This window comes from Musca autumnalis, unplaced genomic scaffold (genome assembly GCF_047663935.1).
Source record: "Musca autumnalis isolate F117 unplaced genomic scaffold, ASM4766393v1 scaffold_5, whole genome shotgun sequence".
In the NCBI taxonomy this organism is placed as follows: domain Eukaryota; kingdom Metazoa; phylum Arthropoda; class Insecta; order Diptera; family Muscidae; genus Musca; species Musca autumnalis.
Genome location: NW_027412088.1, coordinates 42,690,441 through 42,710,036, shown reverse-complemented (window position 1 = coordinate 42,710,036; position 19,596 = coordinate 42,690,441).

Here is a 19,596-nt window from a genome sequence, read left to right as displayed (position 1 = left end):
ATCGGTTGATCCGTTATCGTGCGCACTAGCCAGACAGACGGACGGACATGGCTAAATCGACTCCAATTGTCTGAAACGAATTTGATCCAAACATTCTTGGGGTCTAAAACCATTATTTCGATGAGGCACATTTTGCCCGTATGAAAGTGTATATACCCTCGTTAGCATAAATGCTGAGGATATAAAAACAGAATAGCCGCGCTCTCTAAATAAATCACGATCAAAATTTACAAATTTAGGGTTTTTTTTAGGTTTTCACGATTTTGCTTTGAAACCGAAAGACCTAGTAAAATGGGATTAGAGAAAATGTTGTAGCTGTGAAAATTGTCCACAAGACTGACCTTTATCATACTAGGTAGATTTTACCATTTTTGAGATATAGAAGTTCAAACTGGCACAATGCACAGACGGTATCGCCTCCTTATAAAACAATGTTATGCACGGTGCGGCTTAATGGGTGACCCCCACTTGCGCTCATTCGTAGGATTTTTAGAGTCTTAGGATTTTTAGAGTCTTAGGATTTTTAGAGTCTTTAGGAAATTATGTCACAAAGCATGGACTTTACCAAAAAAATAAGTTATATTGTTGTAATCAGAAAAAATCAGCTCCCTTTTGTATATAAGGTAGTTTCTGAGATATTGTGTGAATGACTAAAGTCCATGATTAACGAAATAATTGGGCCATATAAATACGGCTTTAGATCAGGTCAATCCACTACTGACGAGTTATTTACCTTGCGGTAATACCTGGAAAAGACCCAAGAAATGGAGATCGACGGTTACCATCTTTTTGTTTTGTTGTCGACAAAACAGCCTTTGCTTGACCGACATGTTCAATGCATTCCAAGCCATGTGCGAATTAGTTTTCTATGTAAGATGACATTAACTAATATCAGGTCCTCAATTAAAATATAAAAAACTTCTCCGAACAGTTTAGTAAAAAGAGAGATTTTAGGCATGGAGACAGCCTTACGTATGATCTCTTTAACATCTTGCTGGAAATAGCCACATGTCACTTGCTTATTCCGACGACATTGACATTATGGGCCGATCAGTTAAAGAAATAACTGATACCTTAAAAAATCGGTAAGAGAAGCTGCTAAGGTCGGTCTGGCAGTAAACAAAGTAAAATCACACTTTACAAAACATTGATATGTATTGCCAGTGGTTCCAAAGTCTGGGTACGTGCGCAAATAGATAAGATAGTGATTGTTGTGTTTGATAGAAAAATGCTTCGAAAGATCTACGGACCAATCTCCGTTGACGGTGCATGCAACACGAGCTGTATCGGTTAGACAATAACATCGGCAAAGTTAAACGTATCGTGTTACAGCAATCGTGTTGGCTAGGCCAGGTCATGAGAATGAACGATGAACTTAAAAAATCTATTAATATGGGTCTCATTGAACTAAGGGTGCCACCGTGGTGCAACGGGTGGGTTCGATTCCCCGGCCAGGCAACATCAAACATGTTCAACGGTGGCAAAATACCCCTCAGTAATGTTGGCGACTTTTCCTGAGTCTTTCAGCTTTGAATAACTTCTCCACAAGTGGTGTCTTAAGACACGCCGTTCGGGCTCGGCGATAAACAGTAGGTCCCATATCATTGAGCTAAATATGAATCGGGGTGCACTCGTTGTTATGAGAGAAGTCTTCCTTTGTCCCGTATGGGATGTTGCGGAACAATGTTTTGTTTGAACTATACGCAGAACTGGATGACCAATGCTTCGATGGCGTAAGCAAGTGGAACCCGAGAAAAGAAGCTGCAAAAAGAGAGGAAAACTATTCTTAGTTCGGCTTATTTTACAAATGGTCTGCAGAAGGCCGCCTAAGTAAGTAATCAACATCACAAGGGCTACATTCTTCAATACAATTCATTGAGTGTGGTTGGTATGTGGTGTTGCCCGATTTGTCCTTTCGGGAACTTGATGTACATTTGGGAGACATATTGAGATGTGCTTAGTTTTGGCCATCATTTTAGTTGGTGCCGCATAGTGGTTCAGAATCGTTTTTTCCTGGTCCTTTGTAACTTTTGAACGGATAGAGATATTTTCATAAATTTATCCGATGCATTAAAAACATTCGAATTCGGTCTAGTAGTTGCAGAGGAAATCAAAGTTAACAATTTGAAATTTTTCATATTTTTGCATCAAAATATGAGTGTTTTTCAGTTTTTCATATGTTCCAACTATTTAAAAAGGGTCAAACACCAATAAACAAACACTAAGAACAGAAAAAAACAAAATTTATTTTTTTTTTCTAAAATTAAAGAAAATACTATTTGGGTTTTCATAAAATTCATATAACTCTTATACAAACTCGTATATTCAAAAAAATTGTCAACTTGTGTAAAAATGCTATAATTTGTATTGAAAACGGTATGGAAAAACGCACATTTCTACCCATGTAATTTAAAAAAAATCAGTAAGGAAAGGATAAAAGTCGGGCGGGGCCGACTAAATGATACCCTACACCACTTTGAATATGTAAAATAAAAATCGGAGCTATATCCAAATCTTCACCGATTTTGATATAATTTGGCACATTTATTTCCAGACCGAATTCAGTCACAAATTCCAAATATCATTGAAATCGGACTTATATAGCGTGTTTTGAGCAGCAAATACGCGAAATCGGCCGAAAATATATATGGGTGCTATATCCAAATCTGAACCGATTTCGATATAATTTGGCACATTTATTTCTAGACTGAATTCAGTCACACATTCCAAATTTTATCGAAATCGGAAATATATAGCGTGTTTGGAACAGAAAATACGTGAAATCGGCCGAAAATATATATGGGAGCTATATTCAAACCTGAACCGATTTCTATATAATTTGGCACACTTATTTCTAGACCGAATTCAGTCAAACATTCCAAATTTCATCAAAATCGGACGTATATAGCGTGATTGGTGCAGCAAATACGTGAAATCGGGCGAACATACATATATATGGGTGCTATATCCAAATCTGAACCGATTTCGATATAATTTGGCACATTTATTTCTAGACTGAATTCAGTCACACATTCCAAATTTCATCGAAATTGGAAATATATAGCGTATTTGGTACAGAAAATACGTGAAATCGGCCGAAAATATATATGGGAGCTATATCCAAATCTGAACCGATTTCGATATAATTTGGCACATTTATTTTTAGACCGAATTCAGTCACGCATTCAAATTTCATCAAAATTGGACGTATATAGCTTGTTTGGTGCAGCAAATACGTGAAATCGGGCGAAAATATATATGGGAGCTATATCCAAATCTGAACCGATTTTCACCAAAAGCAATAGCGTTCTTCCTATGGCTAAAAAAGTTCTAGTCCCCAATTTTCAGCTGAATCGGACAAAAAATGCGACCTGTACGTTGCGAACAAAAATAAACGGACAGACGGACAGACGGACGGACATACATAAATCGACTCAGAAAGTGATTATATGTATATCCCCAAAAGGAATTATGGGTCTATTTCGTTTCCTTTTGTATGTTACATACAAATGCACAAAGACATAATACCCCTTACCACTGTGTGGTGTAGGGTATAAAAAGTGTTAAACAGACAAAGCGGGACTTTTACAAAAGTATATATGGGCTGAAAGTGGGCACTCTCGGACATCATTCTGTGAAAACGGAACTAAGAGTTTAAAATTTCACTAAAATTTACTACCAGAGGAATAATCAAATAGCTCACTACCCCTATGCATAAGCTTTTGATTCGTAAAATTCAAAATATTAAAATTGGGATAGCTTAACGCCTTTACTCTGATTGTCTTCATTAATACAGGTCAATTTTGTTGAAACGCAGTACAACTCAAATAAAATAAAATTGAAAAGTACGCCAACCATCAATAGGCTTCTTTGTCTGTGAGACCCCCATTACCGCCAAAATTTCGTGAGGATCCGATCAAAATTCCGACCTGTAGTGTGATTGCACAAAAAAAGGATGCACTACCGACTATTGCAATATCTCCGTTGTTTGACCACCTATGACAACCTACTTCACATCATTGCAAAGGTGATATTTTCTAGTTTCATTAGCAGGCTTTGCTTTTGGTATACCTCCTACATAAGGGAGATATTAATTTTGAAATAAAACGTTGGCTTTTTTTTCAAATATTTTTGTTTGTCACATTCCGATACCTGAATAATATCCGACCATTACCAAAAATCAAAAAGTTTTTTCCTCTGTGGCACCCCCCATAACACCCAAAATTTCGTGACGATCCAATTAAAATTGCGACCTGTAGCGTGATTTCCAAAAAAGTGGAAAAATGGGATGTATTACCGACTATTGCGATATCTCCGTTATTTGGATACCTACGCCAACCTGCTTTACATCATTGTAATGATGGGATTTTTTACTTTCATTGTCAGACTTTGCTTTTGGAAGGTCCGGAACCAAAGCTGTGATATTCGTCATTATTATTAAAATCGCAAAAATGAAAAGTTGTGTTCTATTAGCGGCTTTTGCGATATCTTCATTGTTTGACCACCTACGACAACCTACGTAACATCGTTGCAAAGGTGATATTTTCTTTGACTTTTTCTCCAAATAAGTTTTTTGCCCATTCCGACCTCTGAATATTATCCGACCATCACCAAAATCAATAGGCTTCTTTCTCTGTAGGATCCCCATTAACCCCCACATTTTAGTGACGATCCGATCAAAATTGCGACCTGTAGCGTTTTTGTAAGGTGCCGAACCAAAGCTGTGAAATTCGTCATTATTATTAAAATCGCAAAAGTAGAATGTTGGGTTCTATTAGCAGCTATTGCGATATCTTCGTTGTTTGACCACCAACGACAACCTACGTTACATCGTTGCAAAGGTGATATTTTCTACTTTATATTTTCACCTTCCAATATTTTAACCTAATTTTTTGGTTAATTTTCTGAATACTTTTTTAGAAATTTGCAGATTTCTCTAATATTTCCCTAGAAATTGGGCCGATTTTCTAAAAGTTTTTTTAAGAGTCTTTGCAAATTTTCTAAAGAATCTTAAGAATCTTCGTTCCGATTTCCTATAGATTTTCTAAGGAATTTTTTGTTCGGTTGTTGTCATATAAAATTTTTAATTTTTTAAATATAAATGCAACATATGGTAATTCAAGCTCGATTTTGATCCAATATGGAATTTTGTAAAATAAACAGTCCAAAATTAAAACAAATAATTTTATCCTAAAATATATAAATTTGTTATCTAATTTTCTTAAGAAAACAGCATACCTAAATATATAGTTTATTCTGAAACTCATAGTGAAATTTTGTGTAGAATTGTTCATCTTTTAATACTTTTCACCAAGATCCAAGTTTCATATTACTTTCACGTATCAACTCGAAAAATGAAGGAAAAAATTTCATAAAAAATTGGGAAATATTTTCATGTTTTTTTTTTCAGAAAAATTTATACTGATATTTTCATGATATATATGTAAATAGACATTTCATTTCTTTGCTGACGCATAGTAAAATTTGACGAAGAATATTTTTGTCTTTTACGTCATCTCTCTAAAATTATGTTTTGTGGGACAATTTTGAATAAACTCAGATGAAGACCGACTTTAACCCTAAAACGTGTTTTTCATTTTAGAGATTCCTGGCGATTAGATAAGATTTACAGATATGGTGTATTCTGAAAACTATAGTAAATTGTTTTGACGAACAATTTTGTAGAATATTTGGACTTGATATGATCGCATTTTAAAGGAGTTTTTGAAAAAAGCCAAAAAGACCCCTTTGATGAACGGCGTGGGGTTAAAAGTTTTAAGAGAAATATTCCCAACACCCTCCTCAGTAAAGTTGCCAATGACACTCTATACCTAAAGTCCAAGGATTCCAAGATATCCTAACTCAATTATTTCGAAAAAACTAGAAACGGGAGGAACTTGCCCCGCCTACTTTGGTTACTTTCCGATGTAAACTTTAAAAACAAAAATATGTCTCTGAGTGGGGTTTGTTCGGTTTTGTGTCAATAACAAAGGCGTCAGCGCCCAAGAACTTTTTTCAGAAATTCTATATTCGGACCGAATTCCGAAATCGGACAGATTTTTTTCAGAAAATCTAAATTTTCCTCCGAATCTTACAGATTTTTTTCCGAAGTCAGCCCGATTTCTTTCAGAAAATGTAAGTTTTTCTCTGATTTTTTCAAGAAATTTCGTCTAATATTTTGTTAGAAAGTCATTAGAAAATCTTTTCGAATTCGGTGCCGACGTCCATACAACTTTCCGATTTCGGCATCAGAATCGGAAATTTTTCAGAGATTAGGTTAGGTTAGGTTATAGGATGCGCAGCTGCTATAGGTTGCAGCCACTCCACTCGGATACCTTATGGTCCATTGTGATCATCCTGGGTGTTGAAAGTGTTGAAAAATATTTGTGTGTATATTGGTTGTAGTTGAAAAAATTTGTGAAAGATAGTTGCGGATCCGGTTGTGGTGATGATGAGTGCTGGTGATGGAAAGAAGATATGCTATGGAGATGGAGATTAGTTATGGATAGGAGAAAGTAGATGGAAGGAGACAGGGGAGAGTAGAGAGATGATAAGAGAGTGAAGGAGAGGAAACAGATAATATTTAGAAGGTAGATTAACTAGTATATTTAGGTTAACCCGCCCCATAGCCATTTAAGGCCTCTGCAGTATGCTAGCAAGACTGTGGGGTCGGAAAAGGAGAAGTGAGACAGGGATTCCGTCGTGTGAACGCCAAAAATCCTGTGTATTTTGGCCCTCAGTCTGGGACACAGAGAGAGAAGATGTTCAATTGTCTCCGTCTCCTCAACGTCCTCACACAGCCTACAATAGTCACTGCTGCTGTTGTCCCATTTGCAAGACATAGATCAGTAATGATCCCGACAACAACTCTGATCTCTGACTTGCACAACGAGAGAAGGGAAACAGTTCTACGCCCTGATATTACCGGCCGGATTGACTAAGCAACCCGACATCCAGGAGCATCTAGCCAAATTCTTTTGGTTTTCTCAACGTAGAACCTGGTGAGTTTATCCATGAAGTGACAAAGCGGAGGTTTCACACCAACCTCCCCTTGCATGTTGGTTGATTGTGAGCCCCGCCTTGCCAGTTCATCCACAATCTCATTACCCTCAACACCACAGTGACCAGGTACCCAACAAAATCTTTCTGACATACCACAGGTTTCCAAGATTGACCTACAATCTCGAAAGATCCTAGACTTAATAGTGAAAGACCCTAATGCTTTTAGCGCTGCCTGGATGTCTACGTAAATAGTGACTGCCCTGTTTGCCAAGTCTGTTCTTCCCACTATTGCCTCTAAGGCCTTCAATATTGCAAAGACCTCTGCCTGGAAAACACTACAGTTGTCATTAAGTTTAAACGAGTACCTAATGTTCAGTTCATCAGAGTACACACCAGTGCCCGTGCCATCTTCCACCTTCGACCCATCAGTGAAGATAGATAGGCTATCAGGAATTGGTCTGCACAGGTACATATAGTGAAGTCAAGAGTTGGTAAAATGTAATCGGTCTCACCCCCTCTGTTTCCAAGCACTAGCTGACTACTTAACCGCTGTAGAACGTTTGCATGACCAAGTAGTGAGCAACGCCACATGTCAAGTTCCCTGAGCCTCAAGGCACAACTGGAGGCCTCATACTGTACCAAAATATCCAGAGGTTGCATATTTAAAACAGCATTCAGCGCCGCCTGAGGTGTGCTTTTAATAGCTCCAGTAATAAGAATTGATGCGGCACGTTGCACACTACTTAGCTTAGAAAGATTTGATTTATTGCTGAGTGCGTGCCATCAAACAAGACAACCATAGGTTAGGATAGGACAAACCACTGTCCTATACAGCCAGTGTATCACATGTGGTTTGAGACCCCAGTTCTTACCTATGGTGTTCTTGCAAGAATATAATGCAATTAAGCCTCCCTTTGTTCGCTCCTCGGTATTCCTCTTCCAACAAAGCTTGTGGTCGAGGACCATACCAAGATATTTTGCTTCCTTGAAGAGGCTTAGTTGCACACCATCTAGAGTTGGTGGAACGAAAGCAGCAATCTTTCTCTTCCTGGTGAAAAGTACCAGCTCTGTCTTCGCCGGGTTCACCCCAAGTCCATTATGGTGGGCCCAATGTGAGAACTTCACTAAAGCACCCTGCATAAGTTCAGACAGCGTAGATAAAAATTTTCCACTGATTAGAATGACTACGTCATCCGCGACCTCCTTGGTTTTTAGCTTATCAAACTCCATAAGTATCCCGTTCAGTACCAGAAGCCACAACAGAGGTGATAATACTTCCCCTGTGGCGTTCCTCTGGTGACCGACTTCTTTATAGAACTCTCTCTTAAGCTTGAATTGATTAGCCTACTGTCAAGCATTCTATCTATCCAATTTATTAGCATTGAGGGGACACTTAGTGTTTCTAGAGAAGAGTGAATTGATTCAAGTTTCACGTTATTAAACGCGCCCTCTATATCTAAGAAGGCAGCTAAGGTGAAACTTGAATCATCCATATTCTTCTCTATACAGCCCACAACCTCGTGTAGCGCGGTGTCTTTTGATTTCCCTTTTACGTAAGCATGTTGAGAGTTACTTACATGGCCATGTTTTATTATGATCTGATTTCCAAATCTAGTAGCCTTTCTAAGATCTTTAGAAGAAAGGAGGAAAGACTTATCGGCCTATAGTCTTTCGGCAGCGTGTGACTTGGTTTACCAGCTTTGGGAATGTAGGTCGCAGTTACCTCCTTCCATAGCGCCGGTAGGTGCGATATGTGTTGTTCAGAGATACTGACCGAATTCGGAAAAAATGTTAACTGGGTATTGGTTATTGCTTATAGGTGTATAGACACCCTAATGTTCGTAGGTTTGGAAAACTGCATCTACTGTAGCTTCAGAAAAGAAGTTCAATTCAATCAGCTTTTTTGTCGACATTTAGTGGCCCCAGATTAACCACCTGTTTCGTGCGATATAGGGAAGGAAACTTAACTCAAACATTCTGGTTTTAGATGGCATACCAGTGTTTAATATTCTTATGTTTTTTTTATTGTGCGCTTCTTAAACATATTGCCAATTGTCTGCATATTATTAATTAATTACATATTTTCATTTAGTTTAAGGCTTAAACCAATAGGACAGTTATTATAAATCATCATTAAACTTTTTGATTTTATGAATGTCACGACCTAAATTCCGATGTGATATCTATTGGTTTACGGTTTAATATCAAGAATCAATGTCTGAATGTTATACTTTTTTCCTTTTTCTAGATTTTATGTACTTTTTTTAGTCTTTAATCTAAATTAAAAATTATGTTTGCAATGCCAAAGGATTTAAATGATATTTTATTAAAACATCAATTTACGACACAAAAACAAAACAATTTATTTAAACAAAAGAAAACAAAATTGAAACAATTTGAATTGTTTTTTTTTAGTTTTTGTCTCAATTAATAATTCTTAGTTGTTAAGTGTGTATATAAATATGAAAAAAATATAAAAATCAATGTATGTGTGTTTTTGTTGCAAAAATCTCATACATAAAAAGAAGACAAACAATGTTTTTTACCATAGAGTTTTTTTAATAATATTATAGAAAAAAATTGTTATTAATCCCCCTCTTTCAAACGCAATACTCATAATAATAACTTGTACAATTTTTCCATCGTTTGCCTCATTAACTCCAAATGCAAAAAATACTAACCAAAACCAAATTATATTCACACACATTCAACCGAAAAAATACACAAAATTATGTGAATTTTGAAACAAACAAACGCAAAACAAATATCCGAAACGAAAAAAAAACAACAAACACCATTTAGGAGCAGCAACTGCAACAACAGACAGCAACATCCAAAAACGAGCTTTAATCGATGAGGTTGCATCACCTCAACCATATCGTTCAGAGTTTAATTCGTACAGACGATTCTCAAATATGGCCACCCAAACACCTACGACATCATCAAGAAGAATCCACAATAATGAAGGCGATGGTGACAACTATGATGATAATGACGGTGATGACCATTATTATCGTCATCATCATCACCTTCATCATGGCAAACTATATCAACAACGAAGCAGAGGTCGCCATGCTATATTATCATCAACCGCCGCCCGGTATTATCGCAAAGATCGGCACGTGGATCTGGCAGCCAAATATTCTTCCATATAAAGCAAAATTGAAACCAAAAGAAAACTTCAAACAAATACATATGTACATCAGTCTAAGATTGAATAAAACAAAAGAAAAAAAAACAATAAACGGTAATATTGTTTAATTTATGTAAATACAAACAACAGAAAATTACTAAAAAACATCCAACAATTGGTACACAAATTAAAGTCAACAACACACACATAGATCATACAAAATTGATTGAAACACAAAACAAAACAAAAAAACTTAATTAAACATTGTTAATTTTTTAATGTCTACAATTATGTGAAATAATAGCGAACATTTTATAAAATTTCCCTCGACATATTCATTGTGAAACGAATAATGTAAATAGAAGAAAATACAAAACAACAACTGAAAAAAAAACAATTATAATTAATTTTTAATTATAATTTGTAAGTAAGTATGAACAAAAAATCAACAATAAATCAACATATTGTTATCATAATTTCTCCACTGCCAAAATCACATAACAATAATGATGAACCGACGAACATGGTCCTACATAGAATTAATAACATCATTTTTTATTTTGAAATACATTTGATATTTTTTGTTCAAAATATTTTTATTTTAATTTTGAAAACTCAAAATCTATTGCGATTTGGTTCAATATCTATGAGACGGTATTTACTATGATTGTACTATTGAAATCATATCTGTGTGTGCCACCGTGGTGACATTTTTAACACAACCTTGTATACTGAGTACCCAGGTACAACACCAAGTTTACACAATATCACATTTTTAAAGATTGCAAAAATTCCACTCAACGTAATGTAGACGACCGATATCTATTATTTCACCCTTCTGTGCCAGGGTGTCTTTAGACACGCCGCACAGTGGTCAAAATCACTGATTTAGCGGTGCGAAATTAATAACTTGCAACCGAATTGAGATATGTTTCTGAAATTTTGCCCATGTCGCCTGTCTTTATCCTAAAGCGATCTAATTATAAAAGTTAAAAAATTGTTAGGCCGAAATCTCCCGCTTATTGAGACGTATGTATATGTTTTTGTTTTTCATGGCTGGTGGACCGTTGAACCTCAACAGTTAAGGAAATTTGTAAATATATGGTTTTTCTTGGCAGTAATCACCCTTGTTTCGAAAATTAATTTGCAAGCCGATGCACTCATAATTTTACCAAATATAGCGATTATAAAACAATAGGCCCCCGAAATTCGTTCAACAAATACACTATGCAACACTGAAAATGCAAACAACTTCTAGTATGCATTTTTTGAAAGTACATATTTAGACTACAAAAACCCTAGTAGGGTTTTGTCCTATCAGATCCAGTTCGGATTTTATGGAATTTGGCCTTGCTGTCTTTAGCAATATTGCAGCCCTAAACTAGTAGAACTTATCTTTTAAAAAAACCACATAAGAAAAATTCCATCTATCTATTCCAATCTATAAAATACTGAAAAATCTTCCAAATAAAGTTCTCAACAATTCTTTAGAACATCCTGAAACTCTAAAATGCTTACTTTATGTTGTTTCAGCGGTATTTTGCATCATATCTTTTACAACACGTATTTCAAACACAGTTCACACCAACACACAGTGGATCCACCCATTGGCCAAAAATAAAAAAAATTAATGTCAAAATTTTGGTACAACATCTGGCAACTCCGACAGCTATGACATGGACCTTCTTAATATATTAATATATTAATTTTGGTTTCATTCGAACGCGTTCTTCTTAAGAATAGCTCCAAAAGTAGGAACATTTGACTAATATTTTTTGTTGTGAGTACAACCTATATTTAAAGTGCAAGTAAATATATTCAAAATATCGCGAAACTAATACGTATAGCAAAATATTATAGTGGATTTTGAAGGAGGAGGTAATAGATTAATTTTCATTAAAAATAGTGCTTTAGCGTGTTGTGAAATTCTAGTTAGCTGTATAGTTTCTTAGTGTATTTTTTAATGCCAATTCGATCATATACTTAAATTTGACCTAAGGTTATAGTCAGATGCCCACCAGTGCCCACCTCGGGAATAATTTTCCAAAGTGGGTCATGGGTTTAAGATTATTCAGTATTAAAATCAGCTGCCATCTACTGCCAGACTATAAATGGTGGGTCGCTGACTAAAGCTGCCCTAGAATAGGGTTTCCGTGGATAAATTAGCGTATAACTCTGTTATCTGACCACGTACATTAACATAATTGGCATCTGTGGAAGGATAAAAAAATCTTTTTCCAAATTTGTCTTACGTTGGCGGTACGTGCCTACCAGAAAGAACGCTATAAGATCTATATTAAACATTTTACCAATTTTCAGACAAAAATTTTGATTTTTTTTAATGCGCTAAATTGGTTGGATTTATGTTGTTTTGCAGATTGTTTTGTTTCCCCAAGCCTATTTTTGCATCATAAGATAATCGGGACCTTTGTTCATGTCGTTTTGTATTAACAGCATAAAACAATTCTTTTCGTATAACCCCTCCAGAGGGAAAAGGGAGGAAAATGTCACGTTTGGTTTCTTGAAACACTCTTCGCAGCAGCACAAAGCTGTAACCGGCGCATTAGCTTGATTTTTACACTCTAAATATTTTTGGACACTTTCTCCTACAAGTGGATCCACTGTGCAACAGTTTATTCTCGCATTTTGGATTTCACTACATTATTGACATATTTATTAAATCGTCGTTGATAAATGTACTGAAAACAACGGCATAGTGGCATTTTACAACAATGACATGTTCTGAAGAGTTGTGTACTACATTCCAGGGAATATTTTTCCAAAAGAAAATATTCTGAAAAAAAATTAACGGTTTTAGAGATACGGTGCGAAATATATACAAATTGTGGAATTTTTGCTTATATTTTGAAATTTGAGCCAATAAATGTAGTTTTTCGAGTTCATTATTTCTCCAAATATTTCGTTTTTGTCCTTATCTACAAATTTGCTTCAGAGGTCAGAAGAAGATTCACATTGGTTTCAGAGACATAGCCCCGAATTTCTTTAAAAACTCAATATTTAACCATGTTTAGATGGGGCCCTAATATCCGAGCTGGCTCTGACACAACAAAACCCAACTAGGGTTTCTTGTCGTTTGGATCTGTACTTTCAAAAAATCCTCAGTTCGAATTGTTTACGCAAGATCACCTTAAAAATGTTGCACAGTGATATATAGCATTTTGGACCACGAGACATCCCTGAGCATTTTCTGAAAATTGTATGAAATTAGGTTCAGTAGTTTTGGAAAAATAATGTATTGAGAAGAGTGGGCGTGGCCAACTTGTTTTTAAGATATAATATATTTAAAAATTGGGTGTGGTCCGGTATTTTGGCTCCAGTACCTATGTTGTGTGCACCAACCCCATTGCCACACAAGATGTATGCTGAAACCGATATAATCGCATTTAAAAGAAAGGCGTGGGGAAGGTACGCCAACTCCTCCGAACATTGAGCTTTTGCTGCAAATTTTATGGAAATAGGTTTTGCCTTTTTGACTTTTTCATATCAAACGATTATATTTTTTGCGTTTTATTACTGCTACAACTTATTATCTCAATATGTGTTCGCTATTCTGTAAAATTTAATAAAATATATTCTCGTATCTCATTCACTTCTATTTTTGTAACTGAATCAAACTCGATCCTGCAATTTTGAGTGAGGGTTTCTAAGGTCGATTAGGTGTGGGATAAGGCTGTGTTTTTGGAAATTAGTATTAGAGGGGATCAAAAAGTACTGAAATGTACTTAAAATTGTGCAATTTGAGTGACTCTAGAATCTTGAAATTTTGGATAAGTGTTCATATAACTTGTCAATTTCAAAAAATTAAAAAAAATATATATTGGCTTTTTTGAAAATTTCAATTCGATCGGAGCAAAATTGGCTGAGACATGACCTTTCAAAATGGAGAACCCGTAGTGGTTTGTGTGTTTAGGCGTACTTATTGGTTTATTATACCAGTTCTTTTTGCATAATTTTAATGTACCTCACAATGGCTACCTGTTGGGAATTCCCTGAAATGAATTCATCTGTAACCTATGAATGAAACATGTGGACGGTCATTCATTCATTTCCAGGTCTAGGTATAGAAGTATTTTACCTGTGAATGGGCGTTTTCATATTATAAAAAAGCTCATTCATTACTTTTTGTCAATTAGTAAGTGTCAACGAAATAGACTGTTCTACATAACAAAAAAAAAAAACAGTGTATTTTATTATACTTTTCACAATGGATAGGAAAAAAGTTTCACGGGATTTTAGACGAACATATAAAATACGGAAATAACTACCAAACAAACGGAAGTTTATATTCTGTAAGAGAGATGATGACTCGCAAGCTGAAAACTTCAGTACCTCTGTCAAGAAACTGCTATCTAGTAATCTATGATTGTAAAAAACATTTATTTATTTAATTAGAAAAAACTTTACATTAATTCAAAGCCATCTGGCCTAAAAAAGATTTAGATTGATTGCGTCAAGTGGTCTTTTTAACGAAGGTACAAAATCATTGTTATGTTATTTGAGCTCAATCGGAGTGAGCTGTGGACAAAACGCACAGGAATATGCTAAAAAAATCGACCAAGCACGAATTGTTTTGGCAGAGAGACGTGCGGCCGAGTGCACTCGTGAAGGAAGAATGTTGCGAAGGCAACACCAAATTCCCATTTTACATGCTGCATCGTCGGCTGAAGAGCTCCTGTATGGACAAGGAATAGATGACTCCTTGTAATGTTACCAAAAATACATTTTTTATTCATGTAAACCGAAATAAAAAGTTAAAACGCGTTTTTCGCGAAATCCCATTTTTGAAGTCGGTGCCAACGATAGCTCGAAAACGGATAGATCGATCTTCGTATATTGTGATGAGCTTATTAAATACATAAAACATTGTCTTTAAGCGAGACAGTTTTTTTTTTTTAATTTTTTGACCGATTTTTGGGCAAAAATCGTTCCATTTTTTCGTTAAAATCGAATCGAATCGTCACTATTTTTGTTAAAATAGACTTTTGAAAGTCTCCCTTGTCCCTTATGGGATGTTTGTGGAACAATTATTTTTATAGACTTTTAAAAATTCTCGCCTAAAGACAAGATTATTAGATTCTTAAAACGCGCACCAAAATATTTGGAGATCGGCCATTCGTTTTCGAGCAAGCGTTGGCACCACAAAACGCTTTTACAAAAATGGGTTTCGCAGGTAGCCATTTACCACAAAACTGTGCAATATTTTTCAACAACAAAAATTCCAAAGGTAGTTTAAGATGTGCTCTTTCATAGGAATAAAAGATTTACCTAAAAATATTGGTAGTTTTCTCAGAAAAAAAATTATGAAAATTGAGTTTTTTTTTGGCCAGCACAACTAGGGATGACCCCTTAAGGTGTTGGTGTGTAATAAGTCTGGTTTCGTGAAAATTCGTAAAAGAAGGGTACGAAAAGTACTACAATTGGACAATTTGGACACTAATGGAGTGCAGAATAGTTATATAAAAGGGTTTTTGCAAATTCGAACAATAAGTTTACTACAAGTAATAAAAGCTACAAATGTATACGAAAAGTACTTAAGTCGTTATTGGGCGCAGGGATAGGTCTTTGACCTGGACCTAGAGATACGAATCTGAAATAATGGTATTAGGAACACTTTGTTGTGTAAAGTTCAGATAAGGAGGTGATTGTGGAAATTTTACTATTAGTGAAAGTAATAAATGGTACTAAATTTGGTATGGTCGAAAGTTAAACTGGAATTCTAAAATGTAAGAAAGGGAATACTTGCGAAGTTGTTTTTGGAATTTGTACTTATGTGGGAATTTCAAGCACAGAAAATTGTATTAAGGGTACTGCTGGTACGTTGAGTTAAGTCAGGCGAGTGGATAGTGGACAGGAAATATGAAATTTAGTAATATTACTGTTGGCGTTCGGATAATGCTGTGGTTTTTGAAATACTTACAGTGGCCAGCAAAAATGAGTACATATTCACTGATATTAACATATTTTGTAGATAATAACACTGCAGCGTAATAGAAGACCAAAAAGCGGAGACACGTGTTTCGGTGTTTGTCGCTGTTGCTATTACATGTATTTTTGCTGTTATAGGCCCCCAAAAAATTGAGACCTTGATATCAAGAGGAATATTTCATCGGGCTCATTGCTTCGTACCTATTAAGAATTTCGTTTTACTTTCGGAGGCAAACGTTTAGCTTTTGCTTAAGAACAAAAATTGTGAACTTATAAAATCCGTCAAACGCCACTTTGAAGTTCATAATCGCCATGGTCACACTTTTTCATATTTTTTTTGGGGGCTTTGTCAATAGTTACCAAACTGTTCAAAATTTAATGAAACAGCTAACTAAAAATGTGCATAAATTATCAATAAACTTCTTTTATATCTTTGCTTCAGAGAACAAAATGATCCCTTCATGTTGGAGAGACAAACGCCGAGCAATCTCCTCTTTCTAAATATGGTTATTTTGGTCCGTACAACAGAGTTATTATTCACAAAATACGTCGAAATTAGTCAACATGTACTCATTTTGCTCTCCACTGTGTTTGGACTCAAGGAACTAAATAGTACTTCCATATAAGAACGTATAAAGCTAAAGTGTGGTCACCTGAGGAGCGTTTTGTTCTCAATTGCGAATTCAACAAACTCGTAATTTATTCATAAAGTAACAAAAATTTAATGCAGCAAACTCGTATCTCAACAAATTCGTTTAATGCTTAAACGGAAAAAGATTAGTATATTATTACTACGAATATGCATAGATGTACTCAAGTCCCTAATAATTGCCGTTTACACTTTTACCCAATCACCAATGTACCAAAAGATAAATGGTTTTTTGTCCCTTCTGAAAAGTTGTATTTTTTAAGATAAGAGGTTGAGAAAGAAAGGCATCTATATTTAAAGAAAAAAACAGGCGTGGTCGGGTCTATATGCCCCAAAGAAGTACCTAGATTTTACCGACAATTATATCGTTTTTTAAAAATATCGCATAGTGGAGCTACGCTGCCCCCTCTGAAATTCAATGAAATATGTAGCCTGTTTTCGGGGACCATCACTATACATTTCTCTAACAATTTCAGGAAAATCTGTTCTGTAGTTCTTCCAGAAAAAATTTAAATTGAAAAAGTGGGTGTGGTAAAATTTTCATTCCATAAAAACCTTAGTTGGGTTATGACGGCATTTGGTTTTTATTCATAACAAATTTTTTAATATGACAAAAGGAAGTACTCCGCCCCCTTCGAAATTCAAGAAAATATGCATTCTATTTTCACAGGGGGCCATCCCTGTACATTCCCTGAAAATTTCAGGAAAATCGTTTAAGTAGTTTTGTAGATGTAATATATTTTAAATGTGGTCGTGGTCAAGTTTTTGGGTCCTAAAAAAGTAGCTAAAGTCGGAGACACAACCACAATTGTCTCGCAAAGTAATTATTGTAAATATAGCATTTTTATAGTACCCCGTCTCCCCCGAAATTCAACTAAATTTGTAGCCTATTTTAGCCTGGGGCCATCCCCGTACATTCTCTGACAATTTCAGGAAAATTGGTTCCGTAGTTTTTGAAGAAAAGATTAAAACTGAAAACAAGTTTAGTGGGCATTGTCAAATTATCATTGCATAAAAAAGTAGTTTTGGCGAACATTAAAAAAAAAAAAAGTATTATTCAAATGGGTCCAGCCGTTCTCAACTGATGCCTTTACCGAAGAACGATATTTGATTTTTATTATACAGATTTTCAGGGACGTACGCAGGATTTCATTTCGGGGGGGGCCCACCTTGACCAAAAATCATGAAATTAAAAAAATGTTGTGTAGCGTTACATAAAACTATTTTTAAGGGTTTTTAGCTGATTTTATATGAAATATTGACACAAAGTATATAATTTCAATAGAGAGAGTTTACAATATTACAGATATAAGTTTGAAATTTGGAACAGAGTTAAATGAAGCATATCATAATACGTTCAGTATAGTCCCCATACAAAAGTTCAGCCTGGTATTTTGACCAAATTCTCCAACAGAATTGACGCAATAACTAAAAAATCTTTCAAATAAATATTACACATGTAGGTTTACGTTTTGGTGTATCCCAGAATTTTTAACCACAATAGCTTCGATTCTATTTCAAAGATGTACAGTATTTCTTATTCTTCAAAGTACATATCCATATACACCAAATTCTACACGAAGTACTATTTGAGACTACGAAACCCACATTCGGGCTCGGCAAAATTTTAGCTAAGTCCTGACAAAATAGGTTAAGTCGAAAAAACTCCATCTGATATCCCAATGGTTGTTCCGCCTTATTTCTACCTTAATTATACGATTAGATGTTTATGACCTCGTTGACATTTAAAACTTTCCAAGGACTATGACCAAAGATTATGCACTTCTGTCGGTACCAACTTATGAAATTCATAAGTTTTGTTTTCTCGAAAACCAAGTAAAAAAGTATCAGACGGGTTTGCCGACATATGTTTGAGTTGAGACTTTTATCAATAGACAGATCGAATACGGACTTCACAAACAATATTTCTGTCCTAAAAATTGGGTGGCAGGGAGTTTCAGAATTTCGTTCTTTTTAGGACGTATACACTTTCCGACAAAAAATATCGAAACATTTGGGTATAAAACTTCACTATTGTGAGCGGTGGGAATAAATGTTTATGTTGTGGTCATATATGTGACTTCGATAACAGTGCAAAATTTTGCACTTATGTGGAGAAGATACCTGCAAGAATGGTCCATTTTGGAAGTCATTCGTTTTGATAGCACTATGCAACACTGAAAATGCAAACAACTTTTAGTATGCATTTTACATATTACATATTAAGTACATATTAAGAATACAAAAATCCTAGTAGGGTTTTGTCCTGTCAGATCCAGTTCGGATTTTATGGCCTCATCTAAGCCGGGCTAAATCTACACTTTTTTGCATTTATCGGGCCTTTATCTCAGAAACTAATAGGAATTTGGCCTTGCTGTCTTTAGCAATATTGTAGCCCTAAACTAGTAGAAAATCACATAAGATAAGCTCCATTTAGGGCATCAAAATCTATAAAATATAAAAAATTTTACATAATTGCTGAAATTCTGGTCAGTATCGGCTAAACAATTGGGAGTTGAACCAAGTAACATTTTGTAAAAATCTTCCAAATAAAGTTCTCAACAATTCTTTAGAACATCCCGAAACTCTAAAATGCTTACTTCATGTTGTTTCAGCTGTATTTTGCATCTTATCTTTTACAACACGTATTTCAAACACATTTCACACCAACAGTTTATTCTCGCATTTCGGATTTCACTACATTATTGCCATTTTTATTAAATCGTCGCTTAAAAATGTACTGAAAACAACGACATAGAGGCATTTTACAACAATGACATGTTCTAAAGAGTTGTGTATTACATTCCAGGGAATATTTTTTCAAAAGAAATTATTCAGAAAAAATTAAGGGTTTTGGAGAAACGGT